Source organism: Spermophilus citellus (genome assembly GCF_964194105.1).
Source record: "Spermophilus citellus genome assembly, chromosome: 10".
NCBI lineage: Eukaryota > Metazoa > Chordata > Mammalia > Rodentia > Sciuridae > Spermophilus > Spermophilus citellus.
Window position 1 is genome coordinate 112,848,399 of NC_138197.1, and position 17,707 is coordinate 112,866,105.

Here is a 17,707-nt window from a genome sequence, read left to right on the forward strand (position 1 = left end):
TACAAAGAGCACTGACAGTATTCAGAGAATGAAGATGTGGTCTTAAACAGAGAAGTTAGGAAACTACTACAATAGTTCAGGCAGAAGATGGAGGGGACCTGATGTAGGTAATAAGTAAGGATGGAGAGGAAGAAGTGAATGGAATGAATACTAAGAGGTTAAGTGGGTTCTCAGATGGAGAGGAACCTAAGAAGACTCAGGTTTCTGGCATCAGTTGTTGGAATCATTCACCAAAGATAGTAGACTCTAAGGAGAGAATAGATTTAAAAGGAAGATGCTGAGTTCCACTTTAGACAAATGGAGTTTGAGAACCTAAGGAAGTCAAAGAAGATACGTCCTTTCACTTGAATATTTAAATCCACAGCTCTGGGAAAGTATAAGGTAGATATAGATGTATACCTCTGGGGAAATGTCAGGTGCTATAATGTGGTGGATGGCATTATGACAGTGGGTAAACGAAACCTAAGGAGAATGTGTCATGAGAACAGCAGTAAAAACAAGTTAGAAGCTGGGAGAATACCAGAGAGTAAATTTTTAAAAGAACTAGTGGAAGAGATCCTTGTGAAATAAACTAGAAAGAGCCAGCCAGTGATGTCAAAGGCAAGGCAGAAGGCCATCAAAATAAGGAGTGAAAATTCTCTTTTGGCTTTGGCAGTGGGGTCGGGGTGGGGAAGACAGTGGTTTTATGTACTTCTGTGGTTTGATTGAAAGTGAAGCTCTAGAGTCCTGGCTTTAGCATTGGAAGAGAAAAAGGGAAGGAGAGCATTAGTCACTCTGTCGAGATGCTCAGCCAGTGTAAGAAGGGAAATCAAAAGGGGTAGCAAGAGAGGAAGGCAGCAGTGAGAAAGTGTTTTTTACTTCTGGGGGGCAAGAGAAAACAGAACATAGTTAAGTATAGAGGTGAAAGAGTTCCATAGAAGAGAAAATTGAAGTATCAGGGAGAGTTGTGGGATTGAGCATGCTGGGACAATCCAATTCTCTATCAAAGTGGTCTAACAATTAAGTTTGGCTCCAGCAACAGAAAAGGATTCCAAGCATCTGGGTATCTTTGTGCAGGACCCTGCAAGCCGAAGGAAAGCAAAATAAAACAAAAACATTCCAAATTAAAATCCAGTTCCTCACACGTGCATAGGTCCTAATGTCATAGGCCCTAAGACTGTATGACACGATCAACATTTGCAAACATTTTTTGAAGTCACCAAATCTAGAACAACAAATATCATATGGTAGAATTAATTTAATAAAATAACATACAGTCAAATTACTTTTCTTAGCTAGTATAGAAAAAGAACAGATTGTTTTAATGAAATAAATGGCAATATTATCATCTTCCATTATTGATTACCAGGAACCTACAGGATTTATGCTACTTGTGTTCAAGAAAAGATACCCACAGATAACTCCAGATAAATTCCTCAACTCATTAATAGGTTTATCAAAAGATAGTTATACAATGGGAATTATTTTCTAAGGTACTTCTGGTTCTCAAAAGTGGAGTGTACAATAAGAGCAATTCACAAATAATCAGAGTGTTTTTTATGGCCATTGTAGGATTGAGAATTATTTTTAAAACGAGGGTTTCCATTATGTCCATAAAATAAGTGTTGTGTCAGAGCCTCTCTACCAAAGCAGATGTTAAAGGATGAAAAAAGACAATCTGGCCTGTATTCCCAGTGGCTTGGGAAGCCAAGGCAGGAAAATCACGAGTCCAAAGCCACCCTCAGCAAAAAGCAAGGTGCTAAGCAACTCAGTGAGACCCTGTCTCTAAATAAAATACAAAAATATGTCTGGGATGTGGCTCAGTGGTTGAATGCCCCTGAGTTCAATTCCCAGTGCTTGCCCCCCAAAAAAATCTATATAAAGTTTTATGAAAAATAATACACATATTTACTGATTTGTATGAACAGGAAGTATTCTAACCTTGCTGCTCACCTGGAAAAATTAGCTGATCCCTCCATCCCCTCAAGATAATTGAGGTACCTGTGCCTTGTGGGGTTGTCGAAAGATGAAATGAGATTATGAATGTGAATGAGTGTATGTTACATGTTAACTAGTGTAGGTATTGCTATTAGCTTTCATTTTGTCTATTTTCCATAATTTTAATATTTCTTTTAGGGAGAACTGAGAAGTGAGAAATAACAAATGTTTCTCCAGCACAGCAGGTCATACCAAATTAGGCTTCTGAAAAGGGATTGCAACATTAGGCGAGATCATATTTGGAAATGCATTTACAGGAAATTTCATTTGGTTCATTGACACTTCCCTTAAAAGGTATATAGTCTTCACATTCCCCACCCTCTCCCACATAGTCCTTTCTTTTCTTTAAACTTCAATATAATTTGCAGATCTTATTAAGTGCATTCTTCTACACTTTACTACCTAGAGAAGAATTGGGGAAGCCTCTTCTACTTGTACCCAACTATACCAATACCATAAGATAGGTTGGTGTTAAGATGAAAGCAAAGGCCTGTGGAACACTCTACAGGAAACCAGAGGACCAACTTCTGACCTTTTGAGGAGGGTCAGGAATAACTTCATGGATGATATAGCATTTGAGCTGAGGATTGAAGAATGAGAAGGGTTGTAGTAGGGAAAATGGTAGGATAGAGCATGAGGAATGGGGATTGGGCAGGTAAACACAGCAATCAAGGAATGGGCCAGAAGCAGAGATGTGTTTGGGAAAGAATAATTCTGGGGGTACAAAACTCTGCTAGTTAATGCAATGCCTGCACACACTCTTTAATAATATACCTTTCTTCTTTCCTCTACAAGTTATATATCTGTTTGTTGCCCATTTCTTTTCATCTTTTAGTAAAATTATCCATATTTAACTGGACATATTGCTGCCTAGGAAAATGCTACCTTTCCCAGCCTTCTTCGTATTTATGCAAAGTTCTGACCCATGGTACATAATTGCAGTTGTCAAAGATGACTTCTAGGAAGTGTCTTTAAAAGGATATTTAAGGGGGTGGGGGGAAGTCTTTCGCTGTTCTGTTATCTGGAATGTAGACTTGATGGTTAGACCTCTAAGTGACATGTTATATCATGAGATTGGAACCATCTACTGAGGATGGTGAGGCAGCAAGATCAAAGGAGGCAGGAGCTAAAAATAGCTCCATCTCTGGGGATCATGAGCTCCCCATGTGGACTTCTCTGGATTTCTTTTATTTGCGAGAAAGGTAAACATCCTTTGTTTAAGACAGTTATTTTGGATTTTCTGTCACTCACAAGCAATTCAATCTTTACTAAGATACCTAGTCAAAATTGGATGAGTTTATCAGTTTTGTACCTTGGACTTGCCCTTCTGTGTCAGTTTGCTACCACTTGATTGTGGATACTGCATAAATTGAAAAATGTTATTATATGTTAGATAGGTCTTTTTTCCTTCTCTCTTGTATTATCTACTAAAACATTCTTTTTAATTTAATAATCTTGCTTAAAATACTTCAAGACCTCACCAATGTCTGTAGCAGACGTGCTCTGTGGTTTCTTTTTCTTTTTTTTTTTTTTAGGCTCTTTCTTCTTCTTTTCTTTCTTTCTTTTTTTTTTTTCTTTTTTTAAAATAGAACTGGGGATTGAACTCTAGGGCCTCATGCAGGCTAGGCAAGTGCTCTACTGCTCTACCATTGAGGTATACCTCAAGCCCTCCATTTTCAAATACTAGAGTTTTTGACATATAATCCAAGGAATTAAAAGGTCAATGAAGGATTTTTTTTTTAGGAAAAGAAAGATTGGGCAAAGAATTTTAATAACATATCATTAAAAAATATATATGTAGTACATTTTTATGCTTTTTGTAGTGTTGAAATGAAAGATGAAACTCATTTCTTGTCTAAGTTCACCGTTTCATGGTGGTGGTTGTTATTTTTGCATTTGATATTTATAAGCTTTGAGAATCCTACATTGCTTATTTTTAAGATATCTACAGAAAACTGTAGAAGTAACATCTAGATTCCTGAGTTTGGTATTCTTTAAGATCGTATCAGAACAGAATGGCTTTCTACCTTATGTAGTCTGATAATCCTTTGATTCAAGCTCCTCATAAACTCTGCTTCTTGCTTCCCATTTGAAGAAATTCATATCTTGCTTTACCTCAAGTTATTTAAGTCAGTCAGGTTAATATTTCATCTCACCTAAGCAATGTAAACCCCCAGGTTGAAACCTAACATGATTCCCCATGTTGGTCAAAAGCAATGTTTCTGATGGGAGAGCAGCAGGCTCTCCCATCATGGCCACCAGGCCCTTCAGGGTCTTGTTCCCACTTGCTTTTCCAGTTGCATCATTCACTCTTCCCCAAAAAGTACTCTGGCCCTGCGTGCCACCCTGTATCACAAGTGTGCATCCCCCACATGTGTTATTTTTCCAGGGACATTTTGTCCCATTTCCCTGTCTCCAAATTCTTCCTGGAAGTTCCCTGTCTGGTGCCTCTAGGTAACCTGAGAATATGTAGGGTAGACCTGGAGGTGAACTGAAGGGGAAGGCAGGGGCTTGGTTGAAATAATCATGTTCACCACAGGAAGAAGGAGCTAGAACTTCTCCTCAAGGCTGTAGGAAGTCACCAGTTACCTTAACTGGGAAATGCAGGATGAGGCCTTGCTGTCTTTGAACCCCTATTGAGCTACAGATGATAGCAAGGGACAAACCAGTTCCTGGGAGAAGTTTCACATCCACCAGTCCCACTGTCTGCTGGCTGGATGGCAATGGGGAATGTGTCCATTAGACCTGTTTTAGTTTTTATAATGAAAATTTGGGGAAAGGAAAGCACAAATGGTTTACCTTGAACTTACATTAACTACAGATAAGAAGAATAGGATAACATAAGGAGGGAAAGTTTTGGGATAAGAGGGAGCCCATAAGAAGTACTTACTGCTTCTAGACTGACTGCATCTAGAAAATTTCCATGTAAACAGGAGGCAGTGGCTCTAGGGCTCAGCCACAAGGGGTTTTATTCAAGGTTTTAACTCATATTCAGGAATGTGGAGCAGTCTTTTGTTGGCTTAGGACGATAGTTTTAATTGATTACATTCATCTTAGCAGCTCCCCCACACACACACATGCCTCCCAATCCTTGTAATTAAATTTAGAACATATCAGCATTTTTCTTCTATCGTCTTTTAGAAAGATGTCTCTGTAGCTGCATGGAAGACAGATTGAAGGGCTGTGTGTTGGGAGGTGTGAAGAAGAGGAAAGACAGTAAATTGTCAAGTTTACCTCTCCTACGTTCCTTCTTTTCTTGTTGCTTTAAAAGACAAACATGTAGGTATTTTCAGTTTTGACAGTTTTAGAGGAAAACAGAGTGGGGGGGAGAGTTCTGAGGTGAGAGATGGTGCCGGCCTAGACCGAGGATTCAGCAGGAGCATTACTAAGAAGTGATCCCCTTCAGCATACTTTTGGAAGGCAGAGCTACTAGGATTTTGGAGCAGTTCAGATATGGAATATGAGAGAAATGAGTCAGAGGTAATGTCAAGACTTTGGGCCCAAGAAACCAGGAGAATGTAGTTTGATTAGCTGAGGTGGGGAGATTGTGGGAGAAGTAGATTGGGGTGGGGAAGGGTAAACTCAGGGGTTCAGTCTTCTATGTAGTAAGTTGGAGGTGTCTGTCCATCATCTGAGGGGAAATGTTGAGCAATCAGTTGGATATAGAGCACAGAGTCCAGAGGAAAAGCTGGAGAAGGCTGGAGATACCAACTGAGAGCTCAGCAAAAGAAAAGAAAGAAAGAAAGAAGGGAGGGAGGGAGGGAAAAAACTAGCTTGGGAGACTGGGAAAGGAGGGTCCCTATTGTTGAAGGAAAACCAAGCGAGTGTGTGTCTCAAAAGAAAAGTGGAAAAAGTATTTCAAGGAGAAAGGAGTAATCCACTATGTCAAATGTTACTGGTGGTTAAATCAGATGATGGCTGAGAATTGACCATTGGGTCTAGCAACCTGAAATTCATTAGTGACCCCAACAAGAACAGTTTTGACAGATGACAGGGAGACACAGGCAGTGAAAGCCCAGTTGAAGTAGCTTTGAAGAGAATAGAGACAGGAATTAAAGTCAGAGTATATATAGGTAGCTCTTTTTTTTTTTTTTTTAAAGATTTTTTCTGAAAAGGAGATCAGAAACATGGGATCATAGCTGCTGAGGGATTTTAGTTAAGATGGAAGAAATAAAAGTGTATTTGTTGGCTGTTGGGACTATTTCAGCTCACGGGGAGCCTCTGATGTAGGAGAGAAGTGGGCGAAAGGCTGGAGCAGTGTTTTTACTCAGGTGCCCCAGATCCAGGCCACAAGGGAAGACAGTGGCCTTAGCTTGGAGCACACAGTCACCTCTAGACAGGAGGGGAGAGAGCACCTGGCACAGATGCAGGCAGGTGGGTCGTTCTTCCACGCGGCCTGCGCAATGGTTTCATTAATGAGGTTCTAGGCATAAAGTTAGTTAGAAGAGATCGAAATAAAACACACAGACTCAGTTACCTTATTTATATTGCTAGGTCCCAGACGGCTCCCCTCTCTGGTTCCCTCCTCTAACTGCCCAGCAGGGCAGCAAGGATTACTCAGGGCTAACAGGAGAGAGAGAGAGTGAACACGCCGGGGAGTAGCCTTTTATTGGGGAACAAGAGATTCAGGGGAGAATTCCATCCAATGAAGGTTGAGGGGGGGCTGCACTCCAAGGTCAGGGTCAGTGATTGGGTCCCCAGGGTCAGTGGTCAGGCACACCCCCACACGGATGGGCTCTCTCATCAGGAAAGGGTCGGGAAAGCTTCCACAGAGCCAAAGCGCCTCAAACCCTTAACGGGAACCACCCAATCACGTGTCAGAATGGCTTCCCACAGGTCATGGATTTGCCCATCTGACTGCTTCAGTTTTTCCATGATGTAGGATCAGCAGCTATGATCCCATGTTTCAGGTTGCTAAACCGATGCCGAATGGGATCACTTCTTAGTGATGCTCCTGCTGAATCCTCGGTCTAGGCTGGCAAAATGAGGTTGGGGGAAAAGAAGGTGTTGGAGGTTCTAGGGGAGAAGAGAGGGTGTAAGGTCAAGGAGAAAGGGAGACTGGATGGGTTTGTTTGGTTGCTGAGCACCTCCAAGGGCTGCTGGAAGATCTTGGTCAGGAATTAACCTGAAGCAGGCCAGCATTATTGGGTGGATTTTCTCTAGTCATGCTTGGCTGCCTAGGAGGACTTAGCCCAGGGGCTAAGAAGAGATAGAGTCAACAGATAAGATCAAAAGATGGTTGGAGTCGGGGTTAACAATCTGGAAATGTAATGGAGCAGTGTGTTCGAGAGAGTGACAAAATACTGGTTATGTATGACTTGCTGTTTTTGTGTGAAGGATGAGAGGAGAATATATAAAACATTTGCCCAGACCCACGTAAAATATTTCTGCAAGGATTTTCAAGAAATTCACAGTATCATTTGCTTGTGGGGAAGGTAAGTTGGGTGGCCAAGGAACAGAGGCAAGAAGCAGATATTGCAACAGAATCCCCTTTGGAGTTTTGATGTAAGTGAATATATTTCCTATTCCAAACAGTTATTTTATTGATATGAAAATTGAACAAATCTAGGTCACTGGTCCAGAAATCACAAACACAAACAGCCTTCCCTGGATTCCTGTTTACTCCTGCTTTCTAACACAGGCCCCAGTTAGCTCTGCAGCCTCTTGAGGTGGCCCCACAGGCCCTGTGTGAGCCCTGTGTGAGCTGGGCTCAACTCACCTTGCCCAAGCTCTCTGCCTCCTCTGACTCTTTCTTATTCAAGCCTGGAGGCCCCAGGGCCCCCTCCTCCTCCTCTGACCCCTCTCCCCAACTGTGGCAGGACTCTCCTTCTCCCCCTCAGGCCCCCTCTCCCTCCAGTCTGGTAGAATCTGTTTCCCAGGGGAACAAGGCACAGGCGACACCCTTCACTACCTCCCTCCAGTGAGTGACAAAATAAAGGAAATTATTTCAGCCACCTTTTTCTCTGTATTTAACTTACAAAATGGTGGAGGCAACACTGACCACTTCTCCATTTCCTGTTAAATCTGTTTTTGCTTGTGCAGCCTCGTGCAAGAATTCCATGTTTATATTCACGTCTCCAGTCTGCTCTCTGTGTCAAGAGAAGGTTCTGGCAGCTGGGGAGACCAGAAATGAGAGAGCGTGAGACAAAGTCCTGCCAGTTGTATAAAACAGCATAAGTGGATTTCCCCTCCCACCTCTCCACTCCTGACTCACTCCCATGATGGACAGCAGGCAGGGTCTGGAGAGCCTCTGCAGTCACCAGTGACCCCTCCCACACAATCTGCCATTGTTTCTCTACTTGTGCCCTTCAGAACTGGCCTAAGCACAACAGATCATTAAACTGTCCAGGGTTGGAGCCTGACCATGACCTCTGGTCACATGACTTTTCTCTTTCTCCACAGAAAGTGAGCTTGAGGACCACCACCAGTAGCAGAAGCTCCTAGAAGCCTCATCAGAAATACGGGTTTCAAAAAATCAGAATCGGCATTCTAAAGTCCCCAAGTGATCTGTGTGTATATGAAATGACACCACTGCCTTAGAGACTCAAAGGGTACTTTTGGAGTTGGAAGAAATTTAGCTCAAGAGTTTAACAGCTATGTCAGGACCCCTTTTGGGGGGTCTACTGCCCTTGATGCCCATGTCAGTACTCTCTTAATAAACTAATGTTATCCCCAGCAAAGCCCTTACCACACTGTGCCTGTCATTCTCTCCTATTAGATGGCATGTCCTTAAGCCCCAGACTGTATATTTTCCCTCTCTGAGCTTGTTTGTTGAATGAATGAAATGGGTAATGAATGAGATTTTGTAAGAAGTTCTAGATAACCTCTTAATCAGTGCCTTTCTCAGTGTTGACTATGGAACAAAGAAAAAGGCGCCCTCTGGACCCTTCTTGTCTTCTGATGCCACTAGGCAATAGCTTTGCTTGTGACACCAAGTACCCTGGTTACCCTCCTGCTAATAGTAGACACTTTAAAGCATTGTTGCTGAAGCTTACTACCTGCCTAAGTCTGTTTTCTGTTGCTGTTAAAAAAAAAAAAAAAAAAAACAGAGGCAGGGTAATGTATTAAAAATAGAGATTTCTTTGGCTCTTGGTTCAAGAGGCAGGAAAGTCCAAAAACATGGTGCTGGCATCTGATAAGAAGGTCCATTTGTCACATTTAAACATGGCAGAGGGTACCACCTAGACTAACCGAGTGTGAAAACTTGTATCTCTCTTCCTTCTCTTACAAAGCCACTAATGTCATCATGGAGTTCCCACCTCCATGAACTCCTCTGATTCTAATGATCTCCCAAAGAGGCTATCTCCAGACACCATTAATATGAATTTGAGGATAAATTTTCTAATACATAAACTTTGGGGGGAACTTTCATTATGTAAGTGCACATCAGTGTGAATAAGTTCATACTGGTACAAGTAGCACCCAAATTAGAAACAGAACATTATCACATTCCACTAGCTGCTTCCCATAAGTTCCCTTCCAGTCTCTATACATCCTGCTTCCTAGTGACCACTGCCTACCGTGTGTATATTGCTTGACATGCTTTGCTGTTTCTCTGATATAAATGGAAACATCTGTATGTACTCTCATGCCTGCCTCCTTTGGCTCAGCGTTATGTTTATGGGATTCTTACATATTGTGGTGTAGTTCTAGGTTGTAGGTTGTGTATTCTCAGTACTAGGTAGTGCTGATTTCTCTATCCGTTCTACAGTGGATGGACATTTGGGTAATTTCTGGTTTGGGGTTTTTTGGGGGCTTGGTTTTGTTGTTGTTGGGATTTTTTTGTTTGTTTGTTTGTTTTGGTACTGGGTATTGAACCCAGGGGGCTTTACCATTGATCTATATCCCCAGCTCTTTTTATTTTTTGAGACAGGGCCTCCCTAGATAGTTGAGGTAGGCCTTGAACTTGCAATCCTCATGCTTCAGCCTCTGAAGTCGCTGGGATTGCTAGGGTTTGCCACTGTGCCCAGCACAATTCTGGGTTATTGGTGCTTGCCACGACCTGTACTGTGGTTAATTCAGAAACCAGGTGAGGGATGATGGGGAATTAGAAAGGACAAAGAGACAAGCGGAAAGAAAGCTGAAACCAGGTGGATCATTACACCATGATGGAGAGGTAATGACACAGAGCCACCTCAACACATTTATTTATAGGTTTTAAGTTCACAGGATCAAGATTGAAGTTCTGGGAAACCAATTATAAGTGCTCATAATTCTCTACCTGTGACAGCTGGTGTCCAAATTCAGGGTCAAGACTGAGTCCTGTAGCAATCATGGAAACCCCTTTGAATGGGGTGTCACCATAGCAACTGGGCAGTCTCACTCCTGCCTTTGTACCAAGAGTTCCCAGCAGAGGCACGCGCTCCTGTCTCTGGACAGTTGAGAGACCACAATTCACATCACCGCTCCTGACAGGTGCTGCTATGGACATTCCAATGTATGTCTGTTGGTGAACAGATTGTAGCCAGATTTTGATGTGCTGCTTTGAAACTTGGACAGCTGAACCCACGCCAAGAAATTTCCTTTGGGATTGCTGCACCAATGGAAAAATCATTCATTGTGGCAACTGGGTTCTGTTTCTACAAATCCAACAACCCCTCCCCCCACCCCAGCTTGGGCAGTGGGGAAGGTAAATGAAGGAGGAAGGCTGTCTTTAAGTAATAAGAAAAAAATCCTCCAAGTGCTGGTCTAGACCCTACTTTATTTTCCTTTCAGTTACTTCCGTTTCTTTTCTAGGTGCATCTGATGGCAAGCTCGGCTATATCGGTTTTTGTTTTGTTTTCTTTTGTTTTCTCTGACTCAGAGATTCCAGCTCTCCTTGAGTTTTTCTTACTAAATAGCCATGATCTTTCCATCACAGCAGAAACTTACACCTTTTGTTCTAAGAACCTAAAACATGGGGAGGGTTTGACAAGCGTTTACAGGATTTCTTTCTCAGAAGCCATGCTTCTGTCTTTGAATTGTTTGGCTCCAGGCCCAATTTCTCTTGCTTTGCCCACAGAGCAGGTTATTTCTATTTGCTCATGAAATGTTTTCATGATTGAAGACCAACCCCAAAGGCTTTCCTCCTCAATGTTCTTCTCACCTACAAATCTGTTTGAGAAACTAACTACTTTCGTGTTTGAGAAATTATTCTCTCTCCATCCCTCCTTCCTTCCTTCTTTCTTTTCCTTTGCTTTCCCCTCCCTCCTTTCTTTCTTTTTATAAATTGACAAATTGTGGCTGTATATAACTATGGGGCACAAAGTGATATTGTGAATCTTTAATACAGTGTGGAATGACCAAGCCAATCAATCATCCACGACTTCAAACACTTAACACCTTCTATGACAAGAACATTTGGGATCTACCTTCCTCCAATGGCACTGAAATGTGCAGTACCTAACCAGTAGCTGTCTTCTCCACACTGTGCAACAGATCTCAATAAAAGAAAAAAAAATCCAATTTACTCCCCCTAACTGAGGCTTTGTACCCTGTGGGCTGAGCCATAAATTTGCACACACCCGAGACCTGGCCTCACTCCCTTTCCAAGATGCTTTCCCTTGGCTTCCAGAGCAACCCCTTCCCTCTTTCTCCACAAATATTTCCCCTCCCTCTTTTTTAAAATATTTATTTTTTTAGCTGTAGATGGACACAATATCTTTATTTTATTTGTTTATTTTTATGTGGTGCTGAGGATCAAACTCAGTGCCTCATGCATGCTAGGCAAGCACTCTACCTCTGAGCCACAACCCCAGCTCCCTTTCTCTTTTGATCCTTAATTCTTCTGATCATGAACTTTACATACATATGTGTATAAATATAGAGCTAATCTGCTTTATTCATGGATTTGGTATTTTCAAATTCAACTACTTATTGAAACTTATTTGTTATCCTACAAACAGTACTCACAAAGCTTTGGTGGTCATTCTCAGACACACTCAGAGCTGTGAAAATTTGAGATGCCAAAGGCTATCTCACTGAGTCCAGACAAGGTGACATCTCTGCCTTGTTTCTTTGACTACAAACAAGTGCCCTTTTGCAGATTAGTGCCATGTTTTCTTTTTTCTTTTTTTCATATTTTTGGCTTTTTGTTGGTGATTTTACTGTTTACATTGCTCGCAGTGAGTGCAGAGTGCTGTCTAGGGCTCCTAAGTGCAGGAAGCCTGCCTTGTGCTTTAGAGTAAACACACGTGTGTTAGAGAAGCCATGTTCAGGCATGAGTTATGGTCCCCTGGCTCTGAGTTCAATGTTAATGAATCAGCTAGATGTTACATAAAGTTTCTTTAAACAGAAACATCCATAAAACCCATAAAACGAGGTTATGTATTGATTGGTTGAAGAAAGTGTTATGACCAGAGGCTCACAGGAACCTGCCGTACTTTTCTGGGAGCAGTGATTCAGGACTTACTAACTCACTATTTACTGCAGCTTGGTAGATTATCACTACTGCAGGTCATGAGAGTGCACTGGACACGTTTCTTGTCCTTCCAGATAGTTTGGACTTGTTTTGTTTTTTTTTTAATACTTCTGTCTCCCTCATTCCAAAGAAGTTAAGGTGGCTTAAAGGCTTCTTAAAGCTCTCCAACAGCATCCAGCTCAGTAGAAACAGTAGACCCTCAGTAGAGAAGAAGAGCATAAAACAAAGTAGAGGAAAGTGGGGGAAACAAATAAGGAAAGATGGCACAAAGAAGAGACATCCTGGAAGCCAAGGTGGTGGTTTTGTGAAGGAGGACTTAGCTTCCAAGAATTTCCCCATCGCTCACTCCTGAAGTGCTCCCTCTTTATTTGTGAGAGAAATCACCCAGCTAGGAATAAAATAAAGTTACATATTGATATTTTGTGGTAGATTGAGCTTTTATATCTTCTCTTTAAGGAAGCCAACAGAACCTTCCAGATTCTTCGGAGTTTTTCAACTTTTTCTTCTCCTTGCTCTCCTGCCCTCTGCTCCTTGGTCTCCACTTGGAGAGGGATAACTACGACTCCTGAGCTTCAGAGGCATAAACACACCTCTGTGGTATTGTCAGACACCGTCAGCAGGTGTCAAGCAGCATGGATGCCCATGTGTCCCTGGGAGGTTCATAAGCTGATTGGGAAATGGGGACCATAACGGTGAAACCATTAAACATCAGTGTGGGAGGCTGAATACTTAAAGCACGCAAGCGCCTCTTCAACTGAAAACTGGGTTACCCCCACAAACCCATCATGAGTTGAAAAATGTCATAAAGTAAAAAATGCATTTAATGCACTTTTTTCCTGCTGAGCATCTCACCTCACAATGCAGTACACTGTAGAGCAAAACTTGTTCATCCTCGTGATTGTACAACTGATGGAGAATTCTGCCTTCACCAGCATTATCAGAGAGTATGGTATTGCATATCACTAGCCTGGGAAAAGATCAGTATTCAAATTTAAAATCCAGTTTCTATGGAATGCATATCAGTTTTACACTATGGTAGAGTTGAAAAATTGTAAGTTGCACCATTGTAAGTTGGGGATCCTGTGTATCCAGGAGGACAAGTATACAAGTAATGTAGATTTCAACGGCAAGGTCAATGGGCATGTTTCTAGAAGCAGTGAGGCTTGCACGGAAATATAAAGTGGGGATCTCTAATTTGTAAACTGTGCATCCATATCAGAAAAAAAATTGTGGTATGCCCAAACAAATGTTTGTTTGCAAATTCTTAGACTGGGGTGTGACTCTCTAGTAGAACTGTCTAACATGCTCAAGGTCCTGGGTTTGATCCCCAGTACTGCCAGAATTTTTTTTTTAAAAGTTGCAAATTGTTTACATGTGCTAATACAATTAATATCTCAAGACAGAAAATACATTGAGGTCAAGATTGACTGTCAATGGCAGTAAATGTAGTTCCTTACTTTAAATAACTATTAGTAATTGTGATTTGCATGGAGGGGGCTATTCTTGTCAGATCTGGTTGGACATCATTATTTTGTTTTGTTTGTTAATGTTCCCATCTTGGAATAGGAGTATTATTAATTCTTGCTTATTGCTCCTTTTTACTAGTCATTGCAGCTCAGGTTGATAAAAGCAAATCAATATCAGGAGTAGGTACTGCTATAACAAACACATAAATATAGAGAAGCAGTTTTGGAAGTGGTGGGAGAGTTTTGAGTATGCTAGGAAAAGCTGAGAATGCTATAAATGGGTTGCTGAAGATGATTCTGATCAAGACTCAGAAAGGAAAGAGGAGTCATGGGCAGAGTGCTGGCCCAAGTACAGATGGTAAAGTCCATCCTGATGAGGTCTCAGATGGACAGGAAGGACATGTTACTGGATGATGAGCAAAAGCTTTGTTTTAAAGGGGCAAAGAACTTCCCAAATTGGGTATATGTTCTAATGTTTTGGGGAAGATAGAATTTGTAAGCCATGAAATTAGATAGTTGGCTGAGGCTATTTCTAAGCAGAACACTGAGGGAACGGCTTGGTTCCTCCTGGCTACTGTCAGTGAAATATGAAAAGAAAGCAATGAATTAAAGAAGGAACTGCGAAGTAAGATGGAACCAGAACATAAAGATTTGGAAAATTCTTAACGTGTATATAGGCAAAGAATGAGACAGCACGTTCATAAGGTAATACCAAGGGTGTGGCTGACTTATCCTGTGAGAAGGAGATCAGTGCAGGTGTTCACCTAATTAGCCATCTCAATAGACCCGGAATGGAGATGAGATGTACCATAGAAACAGTGCCAGCTGCGACTAAAGGGAACAGAGAAAACAGGTCAGGATGAGGCAGAGTTGTGGATACAAAGTACCCTTTGAGAAAAGGGTAGAAGGACCTAGAAAGCAGTTCAGGGATCATGAGGGCTGCTGCTCCCAGCACAGGTGTAGAGTGCTTGTGCCCCTGGGAACAAGGTTGCCTCTTCCCCAGTTTCCAAGAGGGAGGTTGCTACCCAGCAGAGTCATGTGGGCGGAGCCTTCACAGAAGGCCATGTGGGCGGTGGTTCATAAAGCTGAAGGGGGCGTGGCTTCCCAAGGGAGCCGTGGAGATAACCCACACCTCCCCAGTGGATCTGGAAGTGAGACTGGAAGACAGGGCATCCCTTAGGCCAAAGAGGATTATTAGCCTTAAGGGCTAATGGAGTTTGCCTTGCTAGTTTGTTTCTTGCAAATTTATGTTTTGAAGCTCTAACTCTCAAGAGGATGGTATTAGGAGGGAAGGCCTTTGGTTTGAGGAGGTTATTAAGTTCAGATGAGGTCATTGAGGGAGCAGCCCCTGTGATTGTATTAGTGATCTGATAAGAAAAGGAAGGGAGATCACAGCTTTCTCTCTCCACCTAGTGAAGATATAGCAGAAGGCAGCCATCTGCAAGCCAGGAAGAGGTCCCTCTGGGACACCAAATCTGCTGGCCCATTGATCTCAGACCTCCTGGATTCAAGAACAATGAGAAATAAGTCTGTTTAAGCCACTCAGACTTTTGTGTTTTATCGTGGCAGTCTGAGTTGACTGGGACACTAACTTATGCTTAATTCTTTTTTTATTTTTTCTCTTGCATTGCTGGTGCTTTTTAAATTGTCATTCTTTTTAGTTATACTTGACAGTCTACTGTGTTTTGAGTATAACTTCCCATTCTTGTGGTTGTACATGATGGGGAGTTACAATAGTTGTGTATTCATATATGAACATAGGAAATTTATGTCCCATTCATTCTACTGTTTTTCCCATTCCCATTCCCTCCCTCCCCCCCCATCTCCCCTGTCCAATTTGGTGAGTCTCCACTCCTCACTTCCCAACCCCTGCTGTTGTGAGTCAGCATCTGCATATCAGAGAGAATATTCCTCCTTTAGTTTTTGAAAAACTCAATGAAAAGTTAAAGAAATCTTTCCATTGGAGTTCAAAAGATTCTCAGCTTCTCTTTTCAGCAGTTTTATGTGGGATCTTCTGGAGCGTGACGCTCCACCCTCTGGATTTCTGGAGTGAAAGGCAATTCCGTAGATGGAACTCCTGGAGGCAGGGTTTAGGTTTAGGTGGGCTCCAGGCTCTTTGCTGAATGCCAATTAGTCTGGAGATTTTAAAATCAGCACATCTCCAGGGTCCAGAAATTGCCAATCCATGCTGGAAGACTATACTCAGATCTCCCCTGGGTTCACTCACATGGTGGTGGAGGGCTAATTCTTAACCCCCTATGTCACCTGCAGAGCCTATGGTTTCTGGTCTTGGGTTCAGTCTCCAAACTCAATCTCTCCTGCCTCTGCCTTTCTGAGTTCCCAGCCAGGTCTTCTCTCCCAGCTGGTCCTGCAAGCAGCTGGATTAGAGGGGGATGGGTAGAGCTAGGTGGGTTTCTGTGAACAGATCTCCCCTGTGTAAACCTTTCTCCACATTGAAGTGCACTCTGTGTCTGGCAGAGTGTGTTTACTGGGCCTGTATTTCGGGCCAAACTCAGGTTTGCCAGGAATCAGTTCCCTCAGCTGCCAGCCCCCCTTGCTGTGGCTGCAAAATTGTTCCTTCCTTTGTCCTCCACAAGCCGCCCCGCACAAGGATTTTATGCAGCCTGCCTTTCAATTTAGTCCTTGATCTCTAAAAGAAATGCCTCGGGCCTCCCAAACAGGCGGCTCCTTTAATCCCCTTATCCCCCTACTTTGCTCACTGAGGGTCCCCTCTAGCTGGAGCTTCCAGCCCGGCCAAGGCAGCTGTTGTGCTGCTGGAGATTTCTTCCTGATTTATTATAACCAACCTCCTGGGTCCTTGATTGGCTTTGAATGTCCAGTTTTAAATTCCAGCAAAGTCCCCCTTCCTTTTTTTTTTTTTTTTTTTTTTTTTTTGTTCACCCACCTTGTGGAGAAGCTGCCTGTCTGCCTTCTTGGTTTTGTGCCACAGAGCAGCCAGGAAAGCAAGCTCCTCTATTCCACCATCTTGAAAACCCCTATGCTTAATTCTAACTTCTGGATTGGGGCTGTCTGACCACAGAACTTTGATTTACCTTTATGTCCAGAAAAATCATGAGTTTACACCAAGTTTTATTCAGAGTAGGAGGAAAAAAATAGCACCTTTACAAAATAGGCCCCAGGGAGCTGCCTTACTCTTCCACCATGTCCAGACACAGCAGCCAGTTGGCACCAGCTACAGACATGGAAATGGGTCCTCACTAGATACCACATCTGCTGGCACCTTGATTTTGAACTTTCCAGCCTCCAGAACTATGAGAAATAAATTTATGTTTTTAAGCCACCCTGTCTATGCAGTCTAGGGTACTTTGTTGTAGCAACCCAAATGCACAAACACCTACTTCTTGAATCCCCAGGCATATTTCTAAAGGAGAATGACTCCATCACATTCTACAGAAGAGGCCTCTGTGCACTGAGCCTCTGCACTCCACCCCGGGGTGGCAGTCAGGACAGGGAATCACTGGGGTTTCCTGACCCATAGAAGGGGAGAAAATGGCAGCAGCTAGAGAGGAGTCTTTTCAGACTTTAACATTATTGAAAATGACATGAAAGTGACATGCCACCATTTCTGCCACATTTCATTGGTGGCACAGACCCATCCTGATTCAATAGGAGGGGACTGCACAAAGTCAGGAGCACCAGGGATGGCCATCATGGGGGCCTTCTTGGGGGCTGTCTACTGGCACAAGGTAGGTTTCATTGTCATCCCCATTTTATAGAGGAGGAAACTGAGACTCTTAACAAAGAAGTAATTTGCTCCAGTTATTCATCTTGGAACGGCAGACATGGGGCTCAACCTCAGACGATGACCCTTGACCACATCCTCTTATTGCACTTCCCTGTATTC